We start from the raw sequence: 15876 nt of genomic DNA, 5'->3' as shown, positions 1-15876 counted from the left end.
TCACCAGGGCAGAGTAGAGGGGGAGGATAACCTCCCTTGACTGTGTGTGACCTACTGGTCACACTTGTCCTGATGCACCCCAGTGCATTTTCCTGTCTTATTCCCCCGAACAAGCAGGCTTTGAGACAATAATTCACAACCACCATCTCTCACAAGGTACTCAGGTTCAATAATTAAGACTGGAAATGGGGTTTAGAAAGCTCTCAGTGCCTCACAACTGTCCCAGGAGATGCAGTGGGATGTCAAGGGGTAGTTTATTAAAATGTCTGCCATGCTTCTACTGTAGTCGCAGTGACTGATAGTCTGTCTCATTGTGTAAAGCTCTTAGATGTAATAATGAATTCTGACTTTACCCCAGAAACACGAATATAAAGAGACGTGCTATCACGGTTTAAAGAGCATGCACAGATTCTGGGCGTATGCTCATAATCAAGTTCCCTGCAGAAAAATAGGGACAGTTTGCCCCTTGCACACAGGTAATAATTCATCCATGATTCTTGAAATGTATTTAAGATAGGAAGACAAGAGGACACAGCAGAATTGCCAAGGAGACCATTTTCAGTCTTCCTGTCTTTCTGCTGCATTTTAGGAGGACTGACATTTTCTGAAGTGTGTACCGCAGTCACTGCCAAGGTGTACTGGTTTTGGATGTGTCATGGTCTGTTCGGCAATGGACTTGTGATGGTTCTTTTAACTTGATCTCAGAGCACAAAATTAAGGTGACCAAAAAGCCAAGGGGTTTTAATTCAATCAAGCAGTGTTACTTTATTAATTTGCCCGTAAAGCGGCACGTGATAGAGAGAGAGTAAGAAAAAGAAAGGGGAAAGAAACGGGGAAAAGTAATGGTAAAGATGAGAAATGAGGTTGCGTTTATCACCAGTCCAGTTCCAGAAGCGTCCCTCTGGCCTCCGGGTCCCGTGGAGTCCTGCTGGTCCTCCGTTGTGGTTCAGGATCCTCTGGTGGGAAGATCTTCAACCGTGTCCATTCTGGAGTCACCTTTTATGCTTCTTCACCCCCCCTTGCTCCCATTGTTTTAGGCCAGTCTCAATTTTGCAACCCAGGCTCATACTGCGCAGGCTCAAAAGATTCACACTTTCTTTTGCCAACACTTACGTGTCCAGCATTCAGGGGTCTTTCTCTGGTCCGTTGGGTGACCTCAGGACCCTTGGCGAGCTTCTAGGCATGCTCCTTTTCATTGACCATTGTTTGGGGGAGCAGGTGAGGGACACGTGTAACTGAGGTTGCAGGTGAGAACACATCTTCTGGACGGCAGCTATTGTCCCTGGGTCGAAGAGACCCTCATAACAATCACTTTCAGGAGGCTGGTGCTCGTTTGGCTGAAGCAGCAGGCAAAGTCCATACAGCAGCCATTCTTAGTAGCAGCCCCCCTGAATTGGAGAAACCAGTGCAACACAATGCTTCTCCTCGGGCCTCTCTCCAATTCATTGTCCATCTGTTCTTTCGGTCTCAGCTTCAGTTCTCTGAGTTCTTGATGGCGATGTTCAGGCAAATACTGTTCCATCTTCGGACCGACTCTCAGGATGGGATAGAGTTAATTTTCTTCATAGCAGTTTGTATGGTGCTATGCTTTGGATTTGTGATGAAAACAGTGTTGATAACACACCAATGTTTTAGTTATTGATGAACAGTGTTTGCACAGCATCAGACCTTTTCTGTTTCTCACAAAGAGCCACCAGCAAGTAGGCTTGGAGGTGCACAAGACATTAGAATGGACACAGCCAGGATAGTTGACCTGAACTAACCAAAGGGATATTCCATACCATATGTCATGCTCAGCAATAAAAGCTGGGGGAAAGAAGGAGGAAGGGGGGATGTTCGGAGTTATGACTTTTGTATTCCCAACTAACCTTTATGTGGCAGGTATGCTTCCCCCCTAACCAATAGAGTCCACGCAAGTGACCCCCTCTGACTGGGGGACAGGAAAGGCAAGGCCTCCTTGTCAGTAGGCAGGACCCTTGTCCAATGAACTGCCTCGGTTGAGAGAAGCTTCTGGGCCATTGACCACATATGACCACAGGTCAGATTTCAACCTAAGTGATAAATGGAGGCCACTGGAGGCCCCATTTTGAGTTGGTCCCCTCAGAGCAGTGGGTCTGCAGTCGGGGTCTTTCCCCTTAGAATCAGGATGCCATCTAAAGAAACTCCTCAAGATTAAGTGCCTTTGTCTTCTGGTGAGCGATTATATCTTCTGGACTGTCCTCAAGTGCCCTTTCCCTATTGGTAAGCCATTCTGGGTATCCTTGAGAGTTCTCCTTTGTGAGTGGGTTAGTGTGTGCTTTGAATCATCATTCCAGAGCTTTGGAAATCCCCTATGTTCTGTGTGTGTTATTTGTGTAGTAATTAGTTCCCAACTGGTATTCTGAATCTGTGATTATAATGTTGTCAGAGAGCTGAGTGATTTTGATAAACCTTGTTTCTAGTTTGGTTTTCTGTTGAACTATTTTAGTTGGAATAAAGTTTGCTTTGAGTTTATTATCTGTCTGGTTTGGTTGTGGGGTGCCTCGGTGACATTTAAACTGGTGCAGAGTGAGCAGGGTATTAATGGAGGAACTCTTACAAAGGCATGGCTGCCACCTTTCCCCCCACTGGAATTCAGTGGGCAGAGGAAAAGTGGTTCCACTCTGAGGCAATCACGGAAAGAATAGAACAATGCCACGGGGAATAGCTGAAATGGAAAAAATAAAGGAATTATATGTATCATCTTAGGCACCTGTTTAATATGAGCACAAGAATATTACAGTTATTCTGGAAAGCTGAATAAGGACAATATAATGAAACAATTTGAAATAGATTGTTTAAAAGCAGAATTACAAAGAGAGAGAGAGCAGATGTGTCTATTAGAACAAAAGATTGAGATCATGCTAGCACAAGCAACCCCACACACACACCAGTATTGTCCACATTCAGAAGTTGATTGCGGGTGCAGATTCCGAAGATTGGGATGGGGACATCTGGGGAGATCCTGATGAAAATAGCTCTAATGAAATGGAGGAGTTAGAGGAAATGGATGTGCAACCTCTTACTAAAACAGAGAAGCATACAGGTCTGCGAGGAGTGAATCCCTGATCAACTGTTTGTATTACACCATGGATGGGACCCGAGTTTAGTGAACTCCTAGCCAGGTTTTCATGCAGACTGTGTGAAACAAAAGCTAAATATTTATGGAGTTTCTTTGTCCAGAGGTGCTCGGATATTGTTAAGCAATGATGAAGCTAGTGGATTTTGGGGACCTAGAGTGTTTCTAAGTGACAGGCCAGCAAGGCAACCAGTCGCATCTCAAGTGGCTTATTGGGCAGAGGGTGTGGACCCTGGAGAGCCTGTTACTATCTTGGTAAAGGGACTATCAGAATTAGTGGAAGGAGTGCAGAAGGCTGCTTGCATACAGGCAATATTTGAGAAGGGGTGGCAAAGAATACCAATGGCTGCACCAGTGGATCCCACCCACCTCCAACCGCTCATTAGAGGGCTACCGGATGCTTTAAAAATACATGTGCAGTCCCTCAGAAAAAATATTCAGACGGCTGTAGAGCGTAATCAGCAAAACCCTCAGAATCCTCTCACGCATGTCTTGGGCAGAAATGCTACACAACAAAGTCACGGACATGAGATGGGATGGACTAATCCAGGTGGTGGTGCAGACAGGAGTAGGAGGGTCCGGCAAGCCAGTCATGAACCTCGCCCAGGACATCCCCTTCAGAAGTCTGAGTCCTTCCAAAGGAAAACGGATGGAACCTCAGGGAGGAATGATCTCTGGCAAAAGGCCCTGGGGGCAGTACTTCTGGCAATGCTGCATGAGCAATCTACCAAGCATATTCGGAGGTTGGTAGGATTGCTAGAGGGGAAACGAGGACAGCTCTCAGCCCCGCCCCTCCATAACCCTTTTGCATCTCTGCAAAAGGAACTAAATGAGTTAAAAAACTATAAACCACTGACTGGGGCTCAGGTCACCCATTCCACCTGGTAAATTCTTGCCAATGGTCCACTGACAAAGAGCCTTATGTAAAGATTCTGGTGGGTCCGAAACAAGTTTAGAGTTTTTAATCAATGTGGGAGCCCAAATTAGTATTTTAAACAAGCAGAAAGCTGATGAGTTAAGAATCAAACTGTCAAGGAAATCTATAAGCATAATAGGGGTAACGGGTGTAGTAGAAAGATGTCCTTTGGCTTGAACCCAGCTTTGGCTACCTGAGGAAAAACGGATGATGGCTGTGGAAGTGGGTCTAAGCTATTATAAGGGAAATATTTTGGGATTTGATGTATGTCACTGTTTGTCACAGTAACCTTGGCTGCCATATTGTTAGCAATCAGGACACATAACCATGGATGTAGTTATATGCGGTGCTTTATTTCAGCGCTGGGAAACCAGGGGTTCGCACCCAAAGCTGGCTTCGAACAGCTGATTCAGACCATACCTTATTATACAAGTTAGTCACATACATATTCATTTCATCCTTGACAACCATTAGCATATTCCACACCTATTCTAACACAAACTTTCTATCTAAAAGATGCTACAATTATCAGTTATTTTCTACGGTACCAACTTTAAAAGAATATATCGTAAATCTACGTCCACCTTAAGAATAAGGCTCGGTTACAGTTACCTGCCTTATAAGAATATACCATAAATCTATGTCAGCTTTAAGAACAGAGTTTGGTTACTGATTACAAGAGTTCTATGGCTACAGGGCTGGTTGCTATCCTAATGTTAAACCAACTGTAACAGATTCAGCGGCCAGTAAAGGCCTAGTCCTGTTCTTCAGTTAAGGCCTGTTCTGTTCTTCAGTTAAGGCCTGTCCTGTTCCAAAAGGCCAGTGAAGGCCTGTGCCTGTTCTGTCCCATGAAAGAAGACATCTTGTAAGGTTGATTACTATCATTTGCTATCAATATCAATAAATCTAAACCTGGGCCTCTTCTGCATACCATTGCTACCATTATCAGCTCCAGAGCAAACAGTGTCTGGAAAAACATGCAGCCAAATTCAGAAAAGTGCAGTTACTTAGAAGAACATAGCTGAAAGAAAAATTCACTAAAAAAGAACTGGTCTTGTTTTAAACAAAACCAGGACAATGTATTAGAGGGCAAACAGTGGACCTGCCTAATAGTGGAGTGTAGGGCTTTGGAAGCCGTGAAGTGGAAGCTGCTCACATTAGGACTGCACCCAGTGGAAAGGATACATGCTGGAGCAGTTTGTGAAGAACTGCAGTCTGTGGGAAGGACCCACAATGGAGAAGTTCATGAATGACTGTATCCTGTGGGAGGGACCACACAATGGAGCAGGGGAAGAGTGTGAGGAGGAAGGAGTGGCAGAGACTGTGATGAACTGACCACAACCCTCATTCTCCCTGTGCCGCTTGGGGGAAGAAGGCAGAGAATTTGAGAATGAAGTTGAGCCTAGGAAGAAGGGAGGGGTGGGGGATAGGTGTGTTTAGATTGTTTTTTTTTCACTATCCTATTCTGTTAAAATTCATTGTCAGTTAATTAATTTGATTTCCCCAGGTCAAGTCTTTTTTTGCCCATGGCAGTAATTGGTGAGTGATCTCCCCATCCTTATCTCGACCCCCTGAGTTTTTCCAGTGTGTTCCCCCCACCCCGGCCTGTTGAGAAGGGGGAGTGATGGAGAAAATAGAGGCAAAGTAAAAGACCATAATCAAAGCAACTATATGAAAAGCAGAAAATTACACTGTTAAAATGTATTGTTTTGTATATTATGTTACTCTTATACCACTGAGAGCAGAACACTAAGATCCTATTTATTTCTTTCCATCGATACACCTGATTCAGCACTTTTCTTTCTAACTCCCTTTTGTACATTGATCACTTAGAAAAGCAGGGAAACATTTAGTTCCTCAAAGTCTTTCCACTGAAATCCCTGAGACAAGCCCTTTTTTTAGATCAGCCCTTGGTACCATACACTCCTGAAGGACCTATGATGTTGTTCCTTATGTTTAAAGTTTTAGTACTCTTATCAGCTGAGTATCTCAGCTCCCCAAACCAAATGGTTGGTCCTTATTCTTTTCAGTGCCACAGGGACTGACTCCCAGCCTCTGTGAGGAAAGTGGTCTTTGCCAAAGGGTGAAAAAAAACCACTGAGGCTGAGGGAAGCTGGTGGATGCACAGAGCTGACTGTGACCTACCCCACTGCCAGCAAGGGTAGGTCTGTGCCTGCAGCAAAGTAGTTTTCAGGCTTTTTTGGTGCTTTTCTTCTGCACAACCCAGGTGACCCCCACATCCTAGCCTACATGTAAGGCAGGTATCCCTCATGTAACAAGGTGGATGGATGATGGCAGGACGGTGAATGTGGTCTACCTTGACTTCAGTAAAGCCTTTGACACAGTCTCCCACAGCATCCTCACAGCTAAGTTGAGGAGGTGTGGTCTAGACAATAGAGTAGTGAGGCGGGTTGCAAACTGGCTTAAGGAGAGAAGCCAGAGAGTGGTGGTCAATGGTGTGGAGTCCAGTTGGAGGCCAGTATCTAGTGGAGTGCCTCAGGGGTCAGTACTGGGGCCAATATTATTCAATATATTCATTAACAATTTGGACGAGGGAATTGAGTGTACTATCAGCAAGTTTGCTGATGACACTAAGCTGGGAGGAGTGGCTGACACGCCAGAAGGCTGTGTTGCCATCCAGCGGGACCTGGACAGGCTGGAGAGTTGGGCGGGGAATAACCTGATGGAATTTAACAAGGGAAAGTGTAGAGTCCTGCATCTGGGCAGGAACAACCCCAGGTTCCAGTATAGGTTGGGAAATTACGTATTAGAGAGCAGTGTAGGGGAAAGGGACCTGGGGGTCCTGGTGGACAACAGGATGACTATGAGCCAGCACTGTGCCCTTGTGGCCAGGAAGGTCAATGGCATCCTTGGGTGTATTAGAAGGGGGGTGGTTAGTAGATCCAGAGAGGTCCTCCTTTCCCTCTACTCCGCCCTGGTGAGACCCCATCTGGAATATTGTGTCCAGTTCTGGGCCCCTCAGTTCAAGAAGGACAGGGAACTGCTGGAGAGGGTCCAGCGTAGGGTAACAAAGATGATTAAGGGAGTGGAGCACCTCCCTTATGAAGAAAGGCTGAGGGAGCTGGGTCTCTTTAGTTTGGAGAAGAGGAGACTGAGGGGTGACTTTATTAATGTTTATAAATATATAAAGGGTGAGTGTCAGGAGGATGGAGCCAGGCTCTTCTCAGTGGCAAACAATGATAGGACAAGGGGTAATGGGATCAAGCTGGAACACAAGAGGTTCCACTTAAATTTGAGAAGAAACTTCTTAGTGAGGGTAACAGAGCACTGGAACAGGCTGCCCAGGGAGGTTGTGGAGTCTCCTGCTCTGGAGACATTCAAAACCCGCCTGGACATGTTCCTGTGTGACCTCTCCTAGGCATTCCTGCTCCAGCAGGGATATTGGACTAGATGATCTTTTGAGATCCCTTCCAATCCCAAACATACTGTGATACTGTGATCTGGGTCTGCCGCACTGATGGTCCTGTCGCTGAAATGGGTTGTGGGGCTGACGCAGCAAGCAGGAAAACATGGGCCTAACTAGATGGAGCTTTTTCTTCCAACAGAAGAGACCATGAAATATTCAAATTTCCTTTCACTTTTTCCCCCTCAGGACTGAACGTGCAAGCCCATGCTTAGGGCCCAGATAACAGTTTTTGCTCTGTCTCTCCCAGCTGGAGTTGGAATATAAGCACATAAGCATGGCAGAGTTTGACTCTTGGTGGTTAAAAGTTATTTTGGTTAATTTATTTGACAATATGCAACTTTTCCACCCAGAAGCTCACTAGTGGGACAAGAGCTTACAGGGATCAAAGAGACATACAGTGTTCGTCACTCCGCTTGGTCAGCACTAATCCTGAGGTGATTTTCCTCTCAGTGGCTCAGGCTGGGCATTTTACCTCTGCACCTCAGCTTCCCTGTTTGTAAAACAGGGCTAATGCTGAATCCTTTTGCAAAGTCCTTGGAGACCTACTGATCAAATATGCTGTGTGAGAGCTGGATGTGGTTTTATTAATGTTTTATTGCTATAACACAATACAAAATCTCAAGTGACAGCAACATCGCAGTCTAATATTGAACAAAATTACAAGCCAAAAGGTCAAAATATGGCCTCTGGATTTGTCACTGCTGTCTCTGAAGCCAGTAACTGATCCCCATTGACTAAAACTAAGCAGGAGCAGTCTCTGTGTTGTATGAGTTGCTTCATCCTACTGGGATTACTCGCTTGTGTGAATCAGATATTAGAGCTGCTTGTGTGCATGGACTCAGTATTTGTTTGGAGGGGAGAGATAAGGGAGGGAGAACTGTGCTGCATTTCACACTATATCTGCAAAAATATTCCTCAAAAATATGCATCATAGAGAAATTAGCACCTAAACCAGTGGTGAACACAAATCCTGCATTCCACTGTTGGGACTCATATTGAAGGAGCATTGCTCCCGAGGACTTCACCTTTTGGCCCACATGTAATATTTATCATATAGTATAGTCCATACTTATTTGTTGAATAGCTGCACAAATATCACACTTAAGAGAATATAATTTAATCACTTGAAAACACAGTCTTTATGAAATGATGAATAAACCATTCCTATTTCTTATTTTTCATAGAATCATAGAATGTCCTGAGTTGGAAGGGACCCACAAGGATCATCGAGTCCAACTCCTGTCCCTGCATATGACAACCCCACAATTCACACCATGTGTCTGAGGGCGTTGTCTAGTCTCTTCTTGAATACTGCCAGGCTTGGGGCCATAACTACCTCCCTGGGGAGCCTGTTCCAGTGTTCCACTACTCTCTGAGTCAAGAACCTTTCCTAATGTCCAACCTAAACCTCCGCTGGCACATCTTCCTGCCATTCCTTTGGGTTCTGTCATTGGTTGCCAGAGACAAGAGATCGGCACCTACCCTTCCTCCTCCCCTTGTGAGGAAGCTGTAGACTGTGATGAGATCTCCCCTCAGTCTCTTCCAGGCTGAACAAAACAAGTGACTTTAGTCGCTCCTCATACAGCTTCCCTTTCAAACCCCTCAAACCAACACTAAAATATCCAGCACAAATATCTCATTTTCACTTCCAGATGTTTTCTACACTGGGTGGTAATATTCAGTATTTTATATAAAGATATGAAATACAAGCAATACGTGGAGACCATTTAATTAAAGAGGTTATTAGATGCAACAGCCATATAGCTCAAGAGTTTTTCAAATATTTCTATAATCATAGAAAGAAATAGTTTTCTGTTCCAAAGAACAGAATGTAATGTTTTTATGGCTAGACACAACCTAAGAGAAATGAATTAGAAAAAACTGAACTGATTTTGTACTTTAAGAGTCAGTGTTACTTTTTCTCCTGAATCACAAATGTGTTTTTAAAGAACTTTATCCACTGCTTTTATTTCTAATGGTGATTAAAAACACCAAAATGAAATATGTCCCTTGCTTTTTCCTTAAAAAACAGCAAAATTACCTTGAAACACGCACTTCCACATTGACAAAGTAGAAGTTAAAACTTTCATTTACAGCCTGTTAACGCCATTGGGTAAATTGTTTTCTGGGTTGCAAGCCAGAAGTTGCATATATTAAACTTTATCTCCTGCAGATGTAGATGCAGCTATTTCATCTCAGGGGAGTTTTGGAAAAAGGTTCCAAACAGGGGTAATCTCCCAAGTGCACATTACTAGTGCTATATTACAATGTTCCCATATCTCAATGCTTTTTCTGCTGTCCTTCAAGAGCCTGGCTCAGATAATCTTTTTATTCAGAGATAGAATTTCATTTTCAGAACAGTCATCTTAAAAGAGAAACAATAATGTTGTCACTGACATAATATTATCAAGATCCATATTTGTCTGTGTTTTCCTTAAATCACCAAATTCTAGAATCATGTCATTATGTATGAATTGGAGATTATGCTCTTAAATGCCTATGAAATAAAATGCTAAATTTATTTTGGCCATAGAGAAATCATTGAACATGTGAATTTCAAAGGTTAAAAAAAAAAAGCAACACCCCAAAATCCCCAAAAGTACTTAACATATATAAAAATTTCATTATTTTAGGGGTGAGCAAGCAGTTTTAATACTCAGTTTTAGCAATATTAATCTGTAAGTGACCTACTTCTTCCTTCATCCCCAATTCTGATATGAATGTAAGTGTATGAGCAGCTTCATTGAATACAGTGGAAGGACCTGGTAACCCATGTGAATAAGGTGATTTTTGTGATTGTTTTCAGACCTGGATCAAATCTACTTCCACTGTAGGAAAGATAAATATAATTTTATATACTATTACTTTTATTATTTCAGTTCAGAGATCTCAGCACAATTCTTAATTGTTCTTTGTGAAAATTACAGCAATAAGTATAGGAGGCAAGTGAGGGAAGTTGGGACTTGTGATGCTCTATTATAAGTCTGTGTGGTGTCATCTATGTTTGTCACTAGATTCTATATTCTTCACTAGATTTAATGCAGCATGCGGGATTTTCTGGAGACAGTAGGATATATTTAGTGATTCCTCTCCATCCTGTGTAGCAAATATTAGAGAGATTCTGTCAGGTAACATTTGATCAAGAGACATCAATATATGCTTACATTTATCAATAAGGTCTTTGCTATATTAAGGCAGTTTTTTGGAATGCAGAAACAAAGTAAATCTGCAATACTGGAAGATGTATTAAAATTGCTGATTTTTAACAAACTGAAATAGATCTCAATAAATAGATATCTACAGTCAAAAGGTTTGCCTTCTGGTTCCATCCAGGAACACAGAATGATTGTCTATCTTTTGCCCATGCTCCTGCCTCCTCCAGCTCATGTCAAATATTGCAGAGGAAGAAGTCATTCATAGGCTTTTGGCAGTAATAAATTTTTTATGGTTGCAGATTTCCAAAGCTCCAGTGTGTACATTCCCCCCAAAAGCTTCATTATTTTTTCTTTTTGTTATTTCCTTGTCTTTTCAGAAGAAACCAAAGATACAAAACACTCTCTAAAAGTGTCAAAATAAACTATGAACATCAAATAAGCCTCCAAGCATCTGTTAAAATAGCAACAAGAGCAACATTTCTTAGAACCTATAGAAAGCCCAGAGTCACTGGAACAGCTCTAGTGAATATTACAGTCTTCGGAAAGGGACAATAATGAATTTGTTTAATAGATTAATTAGATCAAATTAATCCTTGTTGATTTGAATGGTTTTATACTTTAAACTGATTTGATTCCTTCCACATTCACATACACATAGGCACTGCAAAATGTGTATTGTTGGAGTTTCCAATTGCATATTTTCCCCAAAAATGACTCTGTTAGGGGTTCCTCCAGCTCTTCTTCAGATACCTGGTAAATGCATGCAGGACTGTTTCTTGAAGTCTATCACTGTGAAATATCCATAAAGGGATGAGCTACAGAACACATGCCTTCAAAACAATGGATGGACTTGAGGGTCCCCTTAGTCGTGGGTTAGAAAACCGTGGCTGCGTGAACAATAAACTCCCAATGAATCCAAAACTTGTACAGGACTTGCTACTCCAGCTAGATCCCTACAAGTCGATGGGGTCTGATGGGATTCATCCAAGGGTGCTTAAACATCTGGTTGATTTCATAGCGAGACCTCTTTCCATGATTTTTCAACACTCCTGGGAATCTGGACAGGTCCCAGATGACTGGAAGCTGGCAAATGTCCCAATATACAAGGAGGGCAACAGGGATGACCCTGGCAATTACAGGCCTGTCAGCCTCACTTCTGTTCCTGGCAAAATCATGGAGAAGATTGTTCTGGGAGTTCTTGAAAAACGTCTGAACGACAACACAGTCACTGGTTCCAGCCAGCACGGGTTCAGAAGGGGAAAGTCCTGCTTAACAAACTTAATTTCATTCTATGACAAGGTTACCCACCTAGTTGTGGGTGATCTTTTTCGATTTCAGTAAAGCCTTTGATACTGTCTCTCACAGTATCTTCCTGGACAAGATGGACAGCATACAGCTGGATAAACACATAATGCAGTGGGTAAGCAATTGGCTGATGGGCCGGGCTCAAAGGGTTACAACAAAGGGGGTTATGTCAGGCTGGCAACCAGTCAATAGTGGGGTTCCGCAGGGATCCATCTTAGGGCCAGTACTCTTCAATGTCTTTATAAATTGCTTAGACTCAGGACTTGAGGGAATATTAACTAAGTTCACTGATGACACAAAATTGGGACGAGTTGTTGACACTCTCAAGGGCAGAGAGGTCCTGCAGAGAGATCTGGACAAATTGGAGAACTGAGCAATCACCAACTGCATGAAGTTCAACAAGGACAAGTGCCAGATTTTGCACCTGGGATACGGCAATCCTGTCTGTACATACAGACTGGGGAATGAGAGGCTGGAGAGCAGCTCTGTGGAAAGGGATCTGGGGGTTCTGGTCAATGGCAAGCTGAACATGAGCCAACAGTGTGCCCTGGCAGACAAGAGGGCCAACCATGTCCTGGGGCGCATCAAGCACAGTATTGCCAGACGGTCAAGGGAGGTGATTGTCCCACTCTGCACTGGTGCAGCCTCACCTGGAGTACTAGGTGCAGTTCTGGGCACCATAGTATAAAAAGCATATAAAGCTACTAGAGAGTATCCAGAAGAGGGCTACAAAGTTGGTTGTCTGGAGAGGAGCAGCTAAAGTCACTTGTTTTTTTCATCATGAAGAAGAGGAGACTAAACAGAGACCTCATCATGGTCTACAGCTTCCTCACAAGGGGAGAAGGAAGGGTAGGCGCCAATCTTTTCTCTCTGGCAAATCACTGTTAGTTAAATTACTGTTTAACTAACATTCAATTATTGTTTAATTACCATTTGATTGCCATTTGATTTTCATTCAGTCACTGGTTAATTACCATTTGATCATCGTTTGATCATGAATAAAACCCTTTTAGTTAACTCTATAACAATGACTTCTCTTAATAATTCACCTGCGACAGGCACATGACAAACTGGGATAGCCTGTACAACAGGAAGGTCATGCTGAGTGGCATCCCCTCATTTGAGGATCTGCTACACATTAATATGTGCATCATCTTCCTGTCTGGGTGGGAAAAGGTTTGGGGAATTTTTAAGTCAAACAACTGTCTTAGATGTCCCAAGACCTGTTTCCTCCTTTTAAGGAAGTCAGGAAGGTATCTGGGATGAGAAACTTCAATAAGTTTTGTCATACACTGTCTAACCATGGTCACAGCTGTCAATATTATTGCTGGCTTTGCTTGTCTCATGACTGTGCAGTTAACTTGTGGACAAGGATAAGGTACCCCAGCTGCAGGTTGTTGTACAAGTGTACTGGGAACTACTAAATAACAAGAATGGTGAGGAGGAGTAACTCACGTTGACCGATTCACCCAGTTCTCAAGAGAAACATGCACAGCTGTATGTCCCACTGCTTGAGGGCTTGTCAAACATACAAACAGAAGATAGATAATATATGTATGCACAGATGTATGGAACAAGTACAAAGTAGACTATATTTAGTGCACACATAAACTGCTTCACTGACAAGTAATTGTATGCTTATGCAAGAAATGACACAATCCCTCCTTAGAAAAACACCCTAGAAATTCACAGCTGCTGAAGCCTCAACCACAGGTGGACACTCTGTCATGCTTGCGGTCTTCCTCGCTGCCTCCCTTCAGGATGCTCCTGGAGCTTCCCCTTGCTGTGGGATTTGTGAGCATACAGAATAAAATGATATTAATTTCAGCATTGTTGTGGTTCATTTCTGAATGTGAATTCATTCCTGCTATTTTGCATAACAAGTCTTACAGAGGCACAAGGCCCTGGCATAAAAAAAACCCAAACAAAACCAAAAACAAACAAAAAAACCCAAACAAACAAAAAAAAACATTTGCTATGATTTTCTGTGAGAATTGCAGGACCTATGTAAAAAAGCAGCACAAATGTAAAGACTGGAAGCATGTAACGTACTATGCAACATAACGCAACTATCTGCAACATAAACCAGAACCAGTGTTTCATCCCCATGATCAAAAATCCAGAAGCAGGGCAGGGCTATATTATCTCTGACACAGAATGTATGCAGGAAATCAGAACACATGTCCTGAACTACATTTTTGCCATGGAGTTAGAACCAGATGCCCCTTGGGATGAAGAAGAAGGATAATGGGAGTTTAAAGGGGATACACATCTTATGGACTTTATTGGTTTATTTATAGACAGAAAGTTTCAGGGCTACACATTGCTACTGCATAATGCCAAAGACTGTGATGGCTATTTTATTTTTAGTCAGCTTCTTCTGAAGGAGAAAATGGATGTGTAATTAATGACCCAAGGTGGTAAAGTATACGCTTCATAGACTAAATTTTTTACCCATGAAACTAAGCAGCCTTCCACAATTTTGGGTATTGAAGGATGCAAAGGTTGTTCCCCCACTTTTTTCAACACTGCTGAAAATCAATTTAAGTGGGTCCTCTTCCACCATCAGAATGTTATTTGGTGTACAGCATGATACTTGAAGAGAAAATGCAGTTCTTGGCATGCAACACAGTTAATCAGGAGATCTTTGACTTGCAGAAAAAAAAAATAGTTACTATTGCTAACAAGATATAAATTTTGAGGGAGACTTGCAGATCATACAGGAATGAGATTATGACCTGTCATGACCTGTTGCACTTTGGATAGCTGCCAGACCCCACCCAGTTGGTCTCTCACTCCCGCTCCTCAACAGTACAGGGGGAAAAAATAAGATGGACAAGCTCATGGGTGAAATAAAGGGAGTTTAATAAGAAAAGCAAAGGCAGCATGCAGGAGCAAAGCAAAAAGTGTATCTCTGCTGTCCAGTGCACTAAAGCTTTCTGGGTAGATGCAAGTATGAGTGCATAAAAGGAGAGCTTACTTGTGCAAGTCTTAAGTCAAGGACCACCACTGGATAGCATGACTTTTCTATATTCAGCTTTCATAAATCTGTGTCTGTGGTTGTGGGTTTGGTTTGGGAGAGGGGTGAGTGCTTTTCTGTGTTTTTTGGTTGGCTGGTTGTTTTTTTTTTTGTTTTGTTTTTAAAGGTGAAAGACCTTATTTGTGTGACTACCCAGACTGTGGGAAAGCCTTTGTTCAGAGTGGGCAACTCAAAACTCACCAGCGTCTTCACACAGGAGAAAAGCCTTTTGTCTGTTCAGAGAATGGTGAGCTCTCAGAGAATAACTTGTGGCTTTCAGAATTAGTGTCAGTCTAGTACTGGGAATGTATGGATGCTCATGTGGCAGTGATCTATAAAAGCTTTGGATCTTAATTTTAGAGGAGCTTCTAGGGAACGGAGAAGCCACACAGAATCTGTGCATAATCCCACTGTCACGGTCCGTTCGGTGATGGACTTGTGATGGTTCTTTTAACTTGATCTCAGAGAGCAAAATTAAGGCGACCAAAATGCCAAGGGGTTATGATTCAATCAAGCAGTGTTAGTTTATTAATTTGCCCGTAAAGCGGCAAGTGATAGAGAGTAAGAAAAAGAAAAGTTCCAGTTCCAGAAGCGTCCCTCTGGTCTCCGGGTCCCGTGGAGTCCTGCTGGTCCTCCGTTGTGGTTCAGGATCCTCTGGTGGGAAGATCTTCAACGGTGTCCATTCTGGAGTCACCTTTTATGCTTCTTCACCCCCTCTTGCTCCCATTGTTTTAGGTCAGTCTCAATTTTGCAACTCAGGCTTGTACTGCGCTGGCTCAAAAGATTCATGCTTTCTTTTGCAAACGCTTACGTGTCCAGCACTCAGGGGTCTTTCTCTGGTCCATTGGGTGACCTCAGGACCCCTGGCAAGCTTCTAGGCATGCTCCTTTTCATTGGCCATTGTTTGGGGGAGCAGGTGAGGGACACGTGTAACTGAGGCTGCAGGTGAGAACGCAT

The sequence above is a fragment of the Patagioenas fasciata genome, chromosome W (genome assembly GCF_037038585.1).
Source record: "Patagioenas fasciata isolate bPatFas1 chromosome W, bPatFas1.hap1, whole genome shotgun sequence".
Classification (NCBI taxonomy): Eukaryota; Metazoa; Chordata; class Aves; order Columbiformes; family Columbidae; genus Patagioenas; species Patagioenas fasciata.
Note: the sequence above shows the minus strand (reverse complement) of the source record.